The sequence below is a fragment of the Onychostoma macrolepis genome, chromosome 16 (assembly GCF_012432095.1).
Source record: "Onychostoma macrolepis isolate SWU-2019 chromosome 16, ASM1243209v1, whole genome shotgun sequence".
NCBI lineage: Eukaryota > Metazoa > Chordata > Actinopteri > Cypriniformes > Cyprinidae > Onychostoma > Onychostoma macrolepis.
Window position 1 is genome coordinate 4,161,232 of NC_081170.1, and position 17,455 is coordinate 4,178,686.

A 17,455-nucleotide genomic window follows, 5' to 3' on the forward strand; every position below is an offset into this window, starting at 1 on the left:
TATAGCTATATAAAAATGCAATAACCGACTATATTCACGTAGCCTACTGTAGGCTACATTTTAATTAAAATTAACTGACGGTGACTTTCGAGAAGATTTTATGAATGCGTGACTTTTGCGTGATGACGCAAATGAATCGCTGAATCAGTTTTTTTCATCGATCCATTAAAACGGATTCGCTGAACTGATTCACGGAAATGACTCGCAGCATGTTCAAAACGCTTTAGCTGTATCCGAAATCGCCCCCTATACCCTCAATCACTATTCCCTACATTAGTCCACTCATACAGTTCACTTGAAGGAGTGAATGAAAACGACTGAATGAATTCGGATACCGAGTGCACCGGAAGGACTGCCGCTTTGCTTGCTGTTTAATAATCATTTGAAACGGGCAGCTCCAGTAGTAAGATTAAAGTATTTATCTTGAACTCTGTCACGGAAATTATGTATAAATCATAGTTAAACAATTTAATAATCAATTTACAATGAATTTGTACCTGTGTTGTATTACACCGTGGACGAGCGCTTTTAAAATGAATGGATGATTCAGCTGCGGGCGCCATCTTCTGGCGAGACGCGGGAATTCATTCTGCGCGCGACTCTCACAGTGCATTATGGGTTTATCTCTAGCCATTGAGTGTACATCGGTTATACACTCTTTTTTTGCGGTGCATTGTGGAATTGAATGAGTGCACTCGAGAATGTCCACTATGGTTTCGGACACCACTAAAAATGGCTGTCCACTCAAATAGTGCCCTATTTGAGGGTATAGGGGGCGATTTTGTTTTTGTCGATCGGGCACGGGTACTCAGTCACGCGAGAAGAATTGTACGGGAAGCGAAGCGCGGGAGTTAAGGTGAGTCGTAATTTACAACTTCAGTTAGAAAACGGTTAATGTTATAGCTGAAAAGTTATATAATTTTTAAAATTATAAATAACATTGAAAACTAGACACATCTGACTAGACGCGCACAGTAGGCCTACATTTCTATTTGTAGGGGAGTGGAAATAATTTTGAACAAGTAAATTTGAATGGCAAAATATTATTAATATTTATTAAAAATACAGAGTTTATATTAATTAGGAGGTAGGCTGCTTAGTCAGACTTTTTCATGCTGGTTATTTTGTTTTGACTTCTGGTGACATCATGTTTGGAAGCAGTAGCAAACTGTGACTTTTTTATTATTATTTTTATTATTATTGAATGGAATGAAACATATTAATTATGATTAACAGATTAACAGCAACAACTTGATGTACCGTGACTTTTGAACCTATAGGCCGTCTCCCTCTTCCTCTCCCCTAGTCGGGGAAAAACAGATTACCAGCCTAGTTTACGGTCATACGGTGTCATCTTCTAAAAGTCATTTTTGATAATTCCTAATCTAGTTTTAAGGTGGTCACACACCGGACGAGAAGGGCAGTGCTGCGTTGCACCATGACCGGACCCGGTGGCGCCACCGGCAACTGTCAGCGGGTCCCAGCTGCGACTCTGGGCGCTGTTCACAATCCAGCCGCGCCACTCACATAGTTTTTCATTAAATTACAACATATTTGTCCCAAATTATTTTTAATGTGTATAATGACTTCATCCTTGGCTGGGAGATTGTGTATTGTGCATTTGTCTTTCTGTGGCACTAATAATGCCTGTGCTTCTTATAATAAGGAGGAGGAACGCCTACCCTATAGGGGATTACCACGTTTCATTAGCACGACGTAAAATGGCCATTTCAATCTGGAAGCCTTGGGAAAATGCCCCTTTCCAAAAAAACAAACAAACAAAAAAAAAAAACTCGAGGCTACTGATCATGTGCAGAATGCTGTTTTTTTTTTTTGCGCGGGCATTTCCGATCAGCTCCTATGGATAATGAATGAGAAAAGCGTCTGGGATGGATAATGAAGGACAAAACAGTCATACAGGTTATTTTTTATATTTTATAATCTTATATTTCAACGATTTTCAAGAACAAATAAACAACCAGAATAAATGTAAAACGTGCAGTAACATCATCTGTGACCCTGGACGACAAAACCAGTCTTAAGTGTAAATTTTTCGAAATTGAGATTTATGCATCATATGAAAGCTGAATAAATAAGCTTTCCATTGATTTATGGTTTGTTAGAATCGAACAATATTTGGCCGAGATCTGGAAAATCTGGAATCTGAGGGTGCAAAAAAATCTAAATATTGAGAAAATCGCCTTTAAAGTTGTCCAAATGAAGTTCTTAGCAAAGCATATTACTAATCAAAAATTAAGTTTTGATACATTTACGGTAAGAAATTTACAAAATATCTTTGTGAAACATGATATTTACTTAATATTCTAATGATTTTTGGCATAAAAGAAAAATCGACAATTTTGACCCATACATGTATTTTTGGCTATTGCTACAAATATACCCCAGCGACTTAAGACTGGTTTTGTGGTCCAGGGTCACATTTGTGAACGTAATCTGGCAAGAAACGCCTGCGATCAGTCAGGTATCTGAAGTTATTGTATATAATATAAAAGGTAGGCCTATTTAACACGAAACCCCTGCGATCAGAACAGGTATTTGAAGTAAATGGCTTTTCCCGAACTTGGCATGATCGATGACCTATGCAGATTCTCAAATAGGCCACGCCTGCCTTATGACGATCATCTTGACGTGAATAATAAGTGTATATACTTTTTTTCCAGATAGAAATCTCACAGCCGGCGGAACTTGTCATAAAGTTAGTGATAACAAGGCCCACCCATTAAGAGCGAAGATATGATTGGTCAGTTTTTCTGTCACTTAAAATTACGCTCCCATTGATTTACCTCTGTAATTTCATAGCGTGACCACCAATCACAGAGCCGCAAACGCTAGGCGGAAACATTCAAATATGGAGAAAATGGGTGGCATTCATTAGCCCATTCACTGAATAGGCAGATTTGAAGAGTTTATTTCCACAGAAATTGTATTTATTTTATTTAGATGATGATTGTCAAATTATGAATTGATTAAATAAAATGAGAAATTATGACTTTTTATTAAAATGATATTTAAGTTTATCATTTTAAAGAATTCATTTAAAAATTATAAATATTGTTTTTCCAATAGTTTAGGCCCTCTCTGAGGGCCTAGAGGGCCCTGACGGTTCCCCACTGCTTAGAACAGTCATCAACGTTCGCAGTTAAACATTTTGGTGTTATCGAGATCTATTAGCTTAAGCCTATATATTAGCCTGGAAAACATGAATTCATTATAAAATATTTGCATGACTGTTTCCAAATCTTTTAAATAGTTTTATTTCATACCATTAACCTTGTAAACTTCAAGATGGAATAAATCCAGTGATTGTTTCAGCTGAATGTCATGTTGACATGCATGTCAAAAGACAGATATAAATGCATCCTGTCATATTCAGCTGTCCGTTGAGGGATTATTGATGTAATGCTTCAAATGATGAACCCTGTTATTATAAATTGCTCCATTTTCTTTTCCAAAATCTGGGTCATTTAGAGAGTCCGAAATCAGCAAACTGCCTTAGCTAGGGCTTCTTGGAACAACCTTATGGATAATAATGTGTATTTTTGTTTACCCTTATATTTAAAGTTAAAAGTGTACTGAATTGTCTCTTATGTTATGGAAAGTTATATGAAGCATCATTGTTAAACTAATTTTTAGTGACGTTTAGTAATGATGTATTGACTTTACCCCAGATAGCACTGAAAAAACATATATCTCTTGTAATAATTGAAACATCTATATGTGTTTCATTTTATGAGCAATAAAGCAGGTTAATTCAATGCCTAACTTTACTATAATTAGTATAGCATTCAATTTGATCAAAAACTTTCTGTAATTTAAAATTATTTCCATATTGAAGCTGTATGTTTCTGAGACCTTTTGTACCATTCGTCAAAACAGAATCTGAATATTTCATTCTTGTTGAATGTAAATTCACGTTAAAACATCTATGTGTTTTTCATGTTATGAGTACTAAAAGACGGATTAATTTAATTCCTGACATTGCCATCTTTTAGTATCCACTTGTTAAGTCTGACATCACGCGTCACCACTTCCTGGTCCAAACGCTTCACAAGAAAACAACAATATACCCTCACAATGTGATATAAAACTACCAAAAAATATAATCCTAACATTTCACTCCATACCGAAATCCCAGATAGCCAGACAATGAAAATATAAATATAAAAATTATTTGTATCTGGGACGCTGTGAGCACGGAGACTGTAGTATACAGCATAAGATTTTAAATGTTTAGCTTAAATGTGTAATATGAATAAACAGTGCTCATAAACGGCTGTGGAGATGGTATTCTCAAGTGAAACGAGTTTAGGCTTGGAACCGGATAAGGCATTTCTTACACCTTTAATCAAAAACATTGTTCTTTGATTTTAAATTATTTCCATATTGGAAATATAATTTAATACATTTAAAAAATATCCATATAAGTTCATTTTAGTTTGGCCAAGTTTATTTTCTAATTAGTCCATCAGTTTTTATCAGTTCTCCATTTAGGCTGATTTGAGGACCATTGAAATATTAAGTGGGCATTATCCTGTTGACACAATGATCAGCCAGTCACAGCTAAGTGGAGGCACTGCCGTGATTTGTACTCTTTTTTTTTGTCTTTGTCAGAGCTCAGTGAGAACACAGCGTAAGGGAGACAAAAAGACGCTGCCTACCTTTGAACCTTTATTTGTAGGTGTCACTTGGACAGTATTACTTTAGAAAAAATGTATTATTTTATGTCATTATTTTGTAATATTTGTACTATCAACCATTTTCTCATCCAATAGTATATGTATTTTTTTATTATTTTTTTGGAGAGGGCAATGCCTCTCTTGCCTCCTCAGAGAAAGCGGCCCTGGTTTGTACGTGTTGCTGTTGTAAATAGGGGAGATGTGTTGAACAAGCGAACAGCAGTGGCTCTCAGCACAGCTGGATGGCCTGATAAAACCATAAGAGCCATCCAGTCCAAACAGCCTGATAGATTCAAAGCTAGCGCGGCTCCTCTGAGCACACATCTGAAGAGGCAAGAGGGCAGAGGCAGGCTGGACTCAAAACCTTACTCAGTAGCCAGAATCTGTGAGCTCACCTGCCATGAGTTACATACTCCAAAACTGCACACGAGATGCAAACTGCTTGTACTTTTTTTTGCAGCATATATATACTGTGCAAACATTTTTTCATGCATGAAGGGTTCAGATGACATACTGCGTTTGTCAAAATGTGCAACCAATACTGCTATTTGTCATCTTTTATTTGCCCCCGGGTTGTTCCGACCTCGTTTTCTTTCTTCCGTGAAACACAAAGATGTTGCATATCGTTTAACATGCTACTATTAAAAATTACTAGACAGTACAAAGTGTGCACTGCACAGAAGAGAAGTAGGCAGTGCGCTAGTGTTCCATTCTGAACGCAGCCGAGGAGTGTAATCAGATTCAGGTGGACTCGGGAGGTCCAATAAGATTTAGGTCTGTGGCCTGATGACTAATTAGATCTGTAGTCTCTTGATCAGTTACTTCCAAGCCTGTGGTCTCTGCACTGAACGAGCATTGCTCAGCTCAATTAACCCACCCCAAACTCGGCGCCTTACAAAAATAATCAAATTTAATGGTGTAATTGTGCAGCAAGGCACCATTTTACCCCACTGTAAACCAATGCAATAGATTCAAACCTGAACAAAGCACTGATGACCCTCTACAAAGCAGGTCGGTGGAGATCAAGATATCATCATGCTCAATATTTATCAGCGACGATCTCAAACACCTCCACTTTGCGGCTAAATTGAGATGTTGCCAAGCAACCGCATGGTATAGTGCCAGGAGCGCAGCTTTACAGTGTCCCCAGTTGTGTCTTTTATCTCTTAGAAACACTAGACTGTCTGCCTTTCTGTAGAACAAGTTTAAAGGTGTCACACAAAACAAGCAAATGCATACTGTGATGCGTTCTGATGGCATAAGTTTATGTGGTGGCGTGTAATTGTGGTTTCTGTGTGTGCAAATAGTGGTTTGCAAAGGCCAGTATCGCTTTTACTATTGCTTAACACTGAAAAATGATTTTTATGTATTTTAGATGTAAATATAAACAAATATTATTGGAGTATATTGTACAAAAATACTATTTCACTCTTTCTACTTCAGAATTTTATTCTATGTGTTAGTTAAGATGGTTTTCTCCGTGTATATGTGGGAATAAAGGTTTGTTTAAGTATTAAACTGATACTCCACTTACTCTTCTAAACAATTGGATTTAGCAATTTTGGTCAAATGGGTGAAAAAAAAAATCCCATATTTATATTTTGAGCCAAATTTTGACTTGTGTCAGTAGGCAACCATTCAGAGCACCCTAGCAACCTCATGCAAGCATAATGTATGTTTCGTACATATCTACTTCAGTGTGTTTTCTTTTATACATTCAAATATTTTGCAAATTCAGTGAGCATTGTGGAAGCAGACAAACGTGTTTTCTTTAAAAATATGAATATTTTTGGCTCATGGACAATAGAACGGGCAAAAAAAATCCCATAGACTCACAAAGGGAGATTTTGAGCCATATTTTGACTTGCCAGCAGGAAACCACCTAGCAACCATTCACAACACCCTATCATGTGCTAAAAACACCTTGCATAGCAACACCTTGGGCCTGTTTCATAAAACAAGTTTACCAAACAAGCCAGGCTTATTTCAGTTAGTCTGACTTATTTTGAACCAAATAAACTGACAATAAGTCAGACTAACTGAAATAAACCTGGCTTGTTTGGTAAACTTGTTTTATGAAACAGGATCCTGTGCATGTTTTGAATAGTTAAGCTTTACATGTTTTGTATGTTTTGTGTCTTAAATTCAATTATTTTGAAAATTCAGTGAGAATTGTAGAAGCAGACAAACCTGACAAACAGACAAGAAGCTAACTATTTGGAGCAAAATATGAGAATTTTGTTCATACTCATATTTTGATATGTGAAGTCAAATATGAGTTGTCACCTTTATTTATATAGCGCTTTTAACAATACAGATTGTGCCAAAGCAGCTTTACAGTATCAGATAGGAAAATAGTGTGTCAATAATGTAAAAAATCTGGAGATTTAAGCCATATTTTGGTTTTTAAATTTAAGCCATATTTTGGCTTTGGTCAAAAGGCAATCACCTGGCAACCATTAGCAACCACGTAGCAATGTGCTAAAAATATATAGTAGCAACACCCTGGCATTGTGACGCGTTTTAAAAGGGCAACCATATTTATTATAATATAATATAATATATTTTGGTTTTCTTTGCACACAAAAAGTATTCTTGCAACTTCATAAAATTAAGGTTGAACCACTGATGTCAAATTTATCGATGTCCTTACTACGTTTCTGGGCCTTGAACTTGGTGTTTCTGTTGCTGTCTGTGCAGGGTCAGAAAGCTCTCGGATTTCATCAATAATATCTTCTGAAGATGAACGGGTTTGGAACAACATGAGGGTGAGTAAGTAATGACAGAATTTTCATTTTTGATTGAACTATCCATGTAACTTTTTAAAAATATTAATATTTTTGCCTGGTGAATAATACATTGGGTGAAAAAAGAAATCAGTCATTGGTGTGTCATTAATACTTTTGAACAATATTTTGACTTGGGCCAATAAGTAACTACGTAGCAACCATGTTCTAAAAACACTTCACATATCAAAACCCAGGTTTCTGCTGCATGTGTTTTGAATGAGCAAGCATTATGTTTTTTCTTAAATATCGTCTTTAGTGTGTTTTGTTTTGTAAATTTCCATTGCAGAAGCAGTCAGACCTGACAAGTTAATTTCTTGGAGTTTTCTTTGAAAAAATGAATATCACCTTAAATGTTTTCCTTGAAGAATTATGATGTTCTTGCTGTCAAATGCTTATGCAATCGGCATGCACCAACATCTAATGCTGGTTCACTGGCTAGTATTTTTTTTTTTTTCTTTTTTTTTTTCAGCAGGAATGGTTCAGGCAGGGTAAAATACTCTGAACAACACAACCATAGCCATTTACTCACTAGGTGTCCACTTATTCATTTTCAGGAAATTTAGATGAAGTGGCCTCTTATTATCTGAAGTACTAATTGAACCTATTTTCCTTTTCGAAGCCTGTCTACCTGCATTCATTTTAAAGCAATAACTCATGGATGAGCAACACCACTCATTGGCAACCACTCACACTGATGGCTCCACTTATGTGGTGACCAAAACAGCAGCACCTCCCCACAGTCAGATCACGAATCACAGTGACTTCATCTCCACGTTATGCAATTTAATCACGGTCAGTACGATTCTAACCTGTGGTTTTCCTGCAAGTGTTAAATTCCTAATGCACTGATCTGGTTTGCATCAAGAAGGTCTAATATAAAAAGATGATTGCTGCAAATAGTTATCACAACCTAAAATTCAACATTAGAAGTAATAATGTTGTTTTTTCTGTAATATGTTGTAACTTAAACTAAGTGCTCGTACTTGACTGAAGTTTAGTTAACTTTAGTTTAATTAAGTTAGATATTTAAGTTATCTCAACCAATTTTAATTTGTTACAACAAATTGCAGCAGAATTTAAGAAAATTATTCATGAGTTTTCTTATCGGCAGTTTGAACGGTGCATGGGTGTTTGTTTTTTTTGTTTGTTTGTTTGTTTGTTTTGGAACCATTGAACGGATCACTTTATGTCTAGAGGGAAAAACTATTTCAACATTGCATTTGGTTGCAACTTGTTTAATGTAATATCAGGGTCCTTAAGCAAAACCAGTGGGTTAATGGATTCCGTTTCACTTTGTTACTCAAAAACCCCTATGATGTTCTCTGATCGTGAGCGAAATGTGTTGTGTAGTTGTCGGAAATCCTTTTAACAACACTTAATTTAACAAAAATCATTTGCCGAGGCGTTTGTGGTACGGTAGGTAAGTCGGCGGCTAAGCTGCTAACATTTAAGCCTGACAGTCCTTTCTGCCGTTAATGTGACAAGCGAAATAACACTTCATGTTGGGCTTCTCACACCTGTTTGTTTAAACTATCAATGAATATAATTTCCACCTGGATCTACTTTAGCCAAACCAAGACAAAACCGCAAAACAGTATGCCGCTAGACCGACCGTACATGCGCAACTTACACCTAGATAGCCATCATGAAGATTAAAAAAAGCACACAAAAACAAATAAAGATAAAACCAAAAAAAAAAAAAAACTGTTTTAAGTGTTTGAATGGATGGAACAGCTGTGGAGGGATGAATAACTCGTTAGCTCTGTGCATTTTAAGCCATTATACCCGCACCTCTCACCTAGCCTCATTTGCAAAAAGGACAGGATTGAGGTGCTAATTAACGTGATAAAGAGTTGAGCAAATCTGATGGTGGCGCTGGATTTTGGAGGGAAAAAAATAATCTGTTACATCTGTATTCTCCAACACTCAGAAAGGTGTGACTTTCATGTTTAATTAATTAAACGTTCTCTTTAACTGTATCTTGACAAATACAAGCCAATTAGAAATGGAGGAGAAATGTTTGTGACTAATTAATGGTTGATTTCAGGGGAAAAAGTCTAAAACTTGGAACAGATTTAACTTGCAACAGTAGTCTCACACCTGGATTTTCACAGCTCTAAATGCTGATTAGCAGGAAAATGAACCATGGTGTGGTGCAGTTAAAGTGAAGCATCACCTCTCAACGCTTTAACTGAGATGAATAGGGCTAATTCACCAGCTATGGGTGGGGCTGTTGCATTAATTGAACGCAAGCGAAACTCCAAAGGAACACATCTCTGTTTTGTGGCTGATTTACCTCGGTTTGTTTGAAGCCCGCTTTTAAATAATTACTCCTCAAGTGGTTTTGCTCTCGCTTAGGGGTTATTACAAAATACAAGTCCTTCCCCTGCATTTTTATTTTACAAATGTTTTCAACTCTGTGTATGTCACTGTCATGTCAGCTTTGCAGTGGCTTTAATGACCAGGTGGTGGAAAGAAATGCCACAGATTTGAAAGAAATTTAGTTTTATTTATTTATTTATTTATTTTTTTGACAGTTGCGCACAGGTCTTTTGCCTGCACTGTTGCGATATTGGATGGGTGTTTCTCAGTTCACTTTAGGATCATTCTCATAATATTTCTATAACATTAAATTATTCCATTTTTGGCCGTGCAAATATAGTTACAAAAAAAACTAAAAAATAAACTTTAAGCTAATTGCCAAGGCAAAATTTCTCATTTTCATTTTATTTAACTTGAAGTAAAATAGATAAAACTGATAAATAATAATACCTTTTTTAATAAAAAATCATATAGAGTTTTTTCTTTTTAAATGACACACAACAAAATTACTAATATCAAACCAGAAAATATGCAAATCAAATATAACTTAAAATATTACCAAAAACTACAATAGTATATAAATTATACTAAAATAACACTGGAATGAAGTGAAAAAGAGAGTATCTTCCTGGTTTTTATGCAGATTTTATGATGTTTATGTTTGCATTTACTAGGCAAACTTGAGTGTTTAGTTTTATTTGTAATCTTTGCCAAGATGGGCATATTCATGTATATATTTGTGAAATTCTGGTGATAAACTTCAGAAATCAGCTAACGTACATGATTTAATTATGCCTTATTAGACCTGAATCCTGTTATTTGCAACTTAAATAGATTAATTGGAATATGGCATAAAACACGGCCAATTCAGATTCTGGAAAGTAGAACAACCTTTTTATTACCTTTAAATTTAAAATAAAAGTTTGCTTAACAATAGGGCTGGGCAATATAGATAAAAATAATCTTTGTCAACCAATTCAATATATATCTTGTGACTGAAGCAGCCTATTTGATTTTTTTTTTCTCTTTTCATTTTAATAAAACATCCATTGTAGCTAGTTTAAAAGTTTAATGCGAGAGTAAATCAGAAAAGTCTCGTAAAAAATAGTTAATGTATTTATAGGGAGCAATATGTAGCGCTTGCTTTACCAGAATCTTTTTTTTCTAATTTGTGCACAACACATGTTGAAGTGCTTTAACTTGGTCACAGGAAATCTGAGTTGTTTTTTTCCTTCTTTTTTGATGTATGTGTACAAGTTTATATCCATCGTCACCCAATAGTTCATACGCAGCACATAGACTGACAGAACAAAAGCCCAGAGTCATTAAATGCCACAACACACACATCAGTCTCTCGTACCACTGAATTGTTAAATGATGCTGTACAACATCATCATTTCCCTAACTAGACAGCTCCACAATTCATCCAGAGTGCATTTCTTCTCTTATCGGGAGCTGCGCTTTTCAGACACGTCATTTCCGAGTAATTCACACATGCTGAAACTCGTTTGAAAAGAGCAGAGCGACACAAATAACATCACCGTCATCTGAGACAGGATATGCTCTAATAATAAAAGTCTGTCAGAGAAATTCACAGTATTGAGTACAAAACGAGATTTCAGCACGGCCATAAAAATGCCCTTTGTGCCTCAGCGTTTCCCACAATTCAACCCGAGCAAAATGATCATTCTCTTGGGAACGGGATCTGTCGTGCTTTTTCAAGTACTGTATGTTCAAGTCAATGAACAAAGAATTTCATATCATCCACTCACACTTAGTTGTGTTTCAACATCTTTTAAAATGGTGATTAGTTGATTTGAAAGACTTTTGGGAAGTTGACAAGCTGTGGTGTGACATGTTATACTTATTTTTAAACCATTTTTGTAATCCTTTCTTAATTGCTATGCACACTTCTTTATGCACTCATATTAATTAAGAGACAAAATGGAGTTTTGTCTTGTTTTCCAGTCAAAACATGTATAAATATCCTCAATATTAAATTTAACGTGCTTTTTTTTTCTTTTCAGAAAATATCTCTTAAGTTCATTTTTCTTACCCCACTGGCAAATTGTTTTTGTCTTGTTTTAAGCATAAACCTCTCTCAGTTTTGTTAGATTCATGCATAAAACAAGAATTAAACCATTTGCTAATGGTGTATTAAAATAAAAATAATTGAAGATATGTCTTCTGATAAATATACTTGCGTCTTCATGTCATATGCAATTTTGCTTATCTTGTTTGAAGGATGTTTAAGTTTAAAACAAGGCAAAAATACTGATTTAGAAAAACAGTGTATTAAAAGCAAAAAGATGTTTAAACCAGGTCTAAAGATATACTCCTTTCCTTGTACAGTCATATTAACTTGAAATATTGAGGTTAGTTAAGAAAAGAGGTTCACAGGCACGTTGTGTGCCATCTAAACCCATACAGTGAGATTCAGTTTTCAAGTGCATGTTTAAATCACGCCATGCACTACTTCTTGAAATGTAACTTTCAAGTCTGTGCCATCATCGTAATGAACGCTAGCTGTTGAACAGGGCCGTTCTGGCCAAGCAGATCAGCTCTAATCATTCAGATTTTAAAACCTGTGTGTTTAATGCACAGTCCCTTGGCTCTTAATTGAGTCTTAGAAAGCCCCTATCTGGCGCATCGCCTATCCTGCATACAAATGCACAACTTTCTATGTCAGCGCCATCTACAGAGGCAGTGCGAGAGCAGAAGGCGAACGAGGACAGAGCTGTATGAATTTTAATTGCGCTCACAGCCACATAGCCACTGCTACAGTGACACGCTTGCGTTCCCCAAGGTATAAAAATTTAAAACCAACTAAGTAAAAAAGAAAGTTTCCGTAAACGGGTGGGGGGGAACATATAAGTGGCATAGCCGAACGAGTGGTGCGGGCTGCCTCAATTCCCCAAAGATGGTTTATTATTCCATGCTAAAATGAAGCGGGGAGCAAGGAGTGGTAGTCAGCGAAGCGTCGGAGTTGCTCTTTGAAGGCATTAAAAAGCTGAACGCACAACAAAGACCAGATGTTCCAGCATGCTTTATTTATACTGCCATCAGCTATGTTCTGATGTCCACGAAAACACTTTACACCAGTTTTTTCTCTGTACTAGCCGAGGCCTTTTTAACACATGCTGTAATACTCCATGATTTTTGTCCTTTGTCGCTGCTATTGATGTGTGTGGCCCATGCAAAATGAACTTTGAGCTGCTCTTGGATACTAATGCAAAAGCAGAAAGTAAAATCAGTCAGTTTGAAGCATCACTTTTGTTATTGCTCAGAGTTAGAGATTTTTCCAAGTTTCTTATTAACGTTTGGCCTGTAGCTTTGGACACAAATGATACTTCAAATCATATGACAAGAAGGACGTGGATGGATATTTTGAGTATTTTGTGTAAGCTTGCACAGGTCTTCACTTGCACCTAATTAGACATATGATATTTACAAAAAATTATAAATATTATATAAAAAAAAAATCAGTGTAATATTGTGCATATCTAGTGTTTTTACAAACTGATGGATGTTTTAGAGTAACTTTTGTAACCTTTCACAGTAAAAATGCATGATTATTACTGGTCGGTAACAGTGTAAGTCAGTGCAATATTATTTATTTCTACTTGTTCAAGTTTTTCCAAACCAATTGCCATTGCATGGATATTTTGAGTAACCTTTGTAACCATGCATAATACAGTATAATGCAAAAATATATATGTAAGGGATAATCAACGGCTAGCTGTGCATTAAACGATTTGAATGCATGACGTGGAGGTGAAGAACCGCCCGACGCGCAGCGGAGGGTGGTTGCCTCCGCGAAGTGCATTCAAATCGTTTAATTTACAGCTAACCGTTGATTATCCCGTTTATGCCATGGTCATTTGCCAGCATTCACATATTAAAGATGTTAATAATATTTGCGTTGCAATATTTAACCGGAACGATAAATATGAGGTTATTTTTGTCTGTATTACCATTCAACTGTAACTGTATGTTACTATGGTTACCAATATTTATAGGAAGCGCATTAATATAGAACGTGATTAAACTGACCTGGAACTACCTGTGCAGTTCAACGAATTTAATCAACACCTGCCAGCTAATCAGAATCGAGTATTCAGACAGACCATGGCATAAATATATATATATTATTTGATACCAATACAAGTCAATGCAATATTATTCATTTCTATTTGTTTAAGTTTTCCCAAAACATTTGCCATTGCATGGATATTTTGAGCAACTTTGTAACCTCTCACAACATAATAATAATAATAATAATTAAAAACAAAATTAAAAATTAAAAACCAATATACGTCAGTGCAATATTATGCATATCTAATGTTATTCCAAACTTTACACAGATTTACACTGCATTTACACTGCAGATACACTGGATTTGCACTCTAATTAGACCATAATGATATGATCCGAACTATTTGCAATTTGCAATATTCTGAGTAACTTTTGTAACATGGCACAGGAAAAAAAAAATTTTTTTGTATTTTCTTGAATAGTTACTTATTAAGACATTAAGCAGTGTTAACTTCATTGAGATAGACTTGAAAGTTACATGCACTTGTTAAATGCAATTATAATTATTCAGTTATTTAAGCGAAAACTCGCTCAGTTTAGATTTATGCTCAAAACAAGAATAAAACTTTATGCAATTCAAGATGTTCTCTGAAATTTTGGCATCAGACTTACTATTTCTTGCTGTGTAAACTTACATACACATGGGCCCTGAGTTATATTTAAGAACAAGTTTTAACAAACAGCCTCCAGTAATAACCAATCAGAACACCTCCCTAGCAATGCAGTGAGTTTTTAATCATGAAACTGAATGACAAGGATGATGTCACGTCATCATAGTATCTCTTTCAGCGTCCTCTCCAGTTGCCCGACCCAGCGACCGACAGATTACTGTGTTTACACACCCGTGCATGTATAAAACACCAGCTCAGACACTTTTTGCTTGAACAGTGTGTAATCTGAATAGAGGTTTGGCGTTGAAGGGCGCATTGTGTCGTTTGAATGACAATAAAAGGTAGCAGGCGCATTACGGTTCTACACTGCGGTGGTTTTTGTGCATTGAAAACCCAAAAGGCTCTCTGACATGTGGCTGCGCTAGCTTTTGTTTTTGTGTTAAATGTTTAGGGCCAGAGGAAAAAGATTCTCAAACAAAGCTGTTCAGTTCAATTAAAAGAGGAAATATCTCTTCCTGAATGAGGGATCCATTGAAACAAAGAGTGTTAAATTGATGGTGCCACAATAAAACTATTAGCAGGGGAGTAGACAGATGCTGATGTGCCGGTCCCCTTTCCAGGGATTATTATTTATTTACACTTCTCAATCACAGCCTCCCAGATGCCACCCGGACTCCACTGCGGAGTGTGTGCTGGGGGAGGGGTGTCTGTGTGTGTGTGTGTATGGTATGGATATAACCAGGGGTGTAGTGGCTCAGATTTGGCAGTGTGTGCCCCTGATATGACACCTGGACAAACACTATCAGTGTCGAATCCAAGGACTGATATCCAGCTCATAGAGAAACCCATTATTGATTTGTGCTGTTTATTCCAGAGGCACTTTAATCGCGGCAGGCCTACTGTACATGCTCACATCTGTCGCAAATTGCTCCTCTTGGAGGCACTTTTCTAGCACGTATCAGCCAAAGCGATGACATTTGAGTCTTGTATGTTTAGATGTATATGCACAGATATAGATATGTCTGATACTGTACAGTCAGCGGACAATAAATTGATGACCCTGTGATAATGACCTGTGGACTGTACGTTATCTTGCTCATTGGACAGATACTTTCCAAATTCATTAATTCATTAATTAATTATTTAATTCACATTAAATAATGGTTTGATGATATTGTTTGCTGTGAGAGAGACATTTTTTCTCGTGATAATGGATAAAAATAAACCCTTTTATTATCTGCTTCCATTATCAGTCTAAATACATGGATTAAAAAATGTGCTATTTTTGGCGGATAGTCAAATTCTATCTCACATTTTTTGCTTTTAAACATTATGTACTTATTGCTTTTAAGTGTGTGGATATATTATTGCACAGAATAACACTTGCACTTAATTAGATAAATATGATCGTTTAAAAAAAATTAGGTCACACTTTATATTAGGTGGCCTTAACTACTATGTACTTACATCAAAAAATAAGTACAATGTACATATTGTGTTGATACTGTATTGCAAAACACTTTTGCTGCTATTGAGGTGGGATACGGGTAAGGTTAGGGACAGGTTTGGTGGTATGGGTAGGTTTAAGGGTGGGTTAAGTTGTAAGGGATGGGTCAACAGTGTAATTACAGATGTAATTACATATAGGTATTTTTAAAATATAAGTACAATGTAAAAACATGTATGTACACAATAAGTGCATTGTACCAAATGATTAATTCAAAAGTAAGTACATAGTAGTTAAGGCCACCTAATATAAAGTGGGACCAAAAATTATAATTATTATTGGTTGGTACTGATAAGTCGGTGCAATATTATGCATATCTAATTTTTTTCTAAACTCATTGCCATTGCATTGATATTTTGAGTAACTTTGCACAGATCTGCACTCGCATCTAATTAGACCAAAATAATAATTGAAATAATATATAATTATTATTGGTGAAAACTGATTAAAAATGTTCCTGCATTTCTAATGATTTCTTCCAAACCATTTGCAGTTGCATGGATATTTTGTAGGGATGGGACAAAAAATCGATTCAAAGAATCACAATTTTTTTTTTTTATTTACGATTTTGAAATCGATTTTGTTAATCCGGAATCGAGATTAATTAATATTAAATAAATTGCTTTATTTTAGTCCTTGCTTATATACGAGGCGGAGGAAAGTTACCTCTTTTATTTCAGCAGAGGGCGATGTATTGTATCGGTGAGTATTTCAGTGTTTCTCAACTGGTGTGTGGCCAAAGAAACGACATCAACAACAAAAAACTTAATTCTTAATGTTTTTTTGATGTGAGACTTTTATTTTAAAAGACGTGCATGAAAGCTGTTGACACTTCTGTCTGATGCAGTTTAAGTAAAGAGTGCCTGAGAAAAACGCGCTGTCCCGATTCAGTATCTGCGGTCAGAAGAGATGTGGACACGCTTAATGTCAGTGTCATTATTCTATCGTTATTTCTGTAACTTGTTATGAAATAAAAAGTCTCTCACCTCAGAAAAACAAACTATCCTGTCCTGTCAGATGTTATACTGTGTATATACTAGGGTTGTCACGATACCATAAAAATGTCTTACGATACTATACCAGCTGAAGTATCACGATACCAAGTAGTATCACGATACTATGCAGTATTGTGTTAATTTAAAATTAAATTCTACAAAATGAATCAAAATTTATTAAATAAATAGATGTAAGTGAAAACAGACAATATTATTCTCTGAATACTTCATGTGAATTAATTACTGGCTATTGTTATCCATGAAATAATCTAAACAAAACTCATCTCAGCACTGCACAGAAGCTGCATGAAGTGACATTTAGATGTGGCATTTATACATAATTGCATAAATAATGTTATGAGATTAGTGTTTTAAATACTAAATTCTGAATATAGAAATATGTTGGAAAATAATGTAATATGCCTACTTTTAGATGGGA

General features: G+C 35.6%; 1 long non-coding RNA gene across 6 annotated transcripts in view; it reads left to right on the top strand.

Moving 5' to 3' along the window:
* The first annotated feature begins 248 nt into the window (after positions 1-248).
* Positions 249-17,455, top strand: part of LOC131522626 (uncharacterized) — a 124,741-nt gene continuing 107,534 nt past the window's right edge. For 5 of the 6 annotated variants that reach the window (XR_009266578.1, XR_009266579.1, XR_009266580.1 and 2 more), the window contains exons 1-3: positions 249-856; positions 7,398-7,465; positions 8,106-8,278. This is a non-coding gene — a long non-coding RNA (uncharacterized LOC131522626). Of the gene's footprint in view, positions 857-7,397; positions 7,470-8,105; positions 8,279-17,455 lie in introns of all 6 variants that reach the window. The other variant, XR_009266582.1, reaches the window with a different exon arrangement.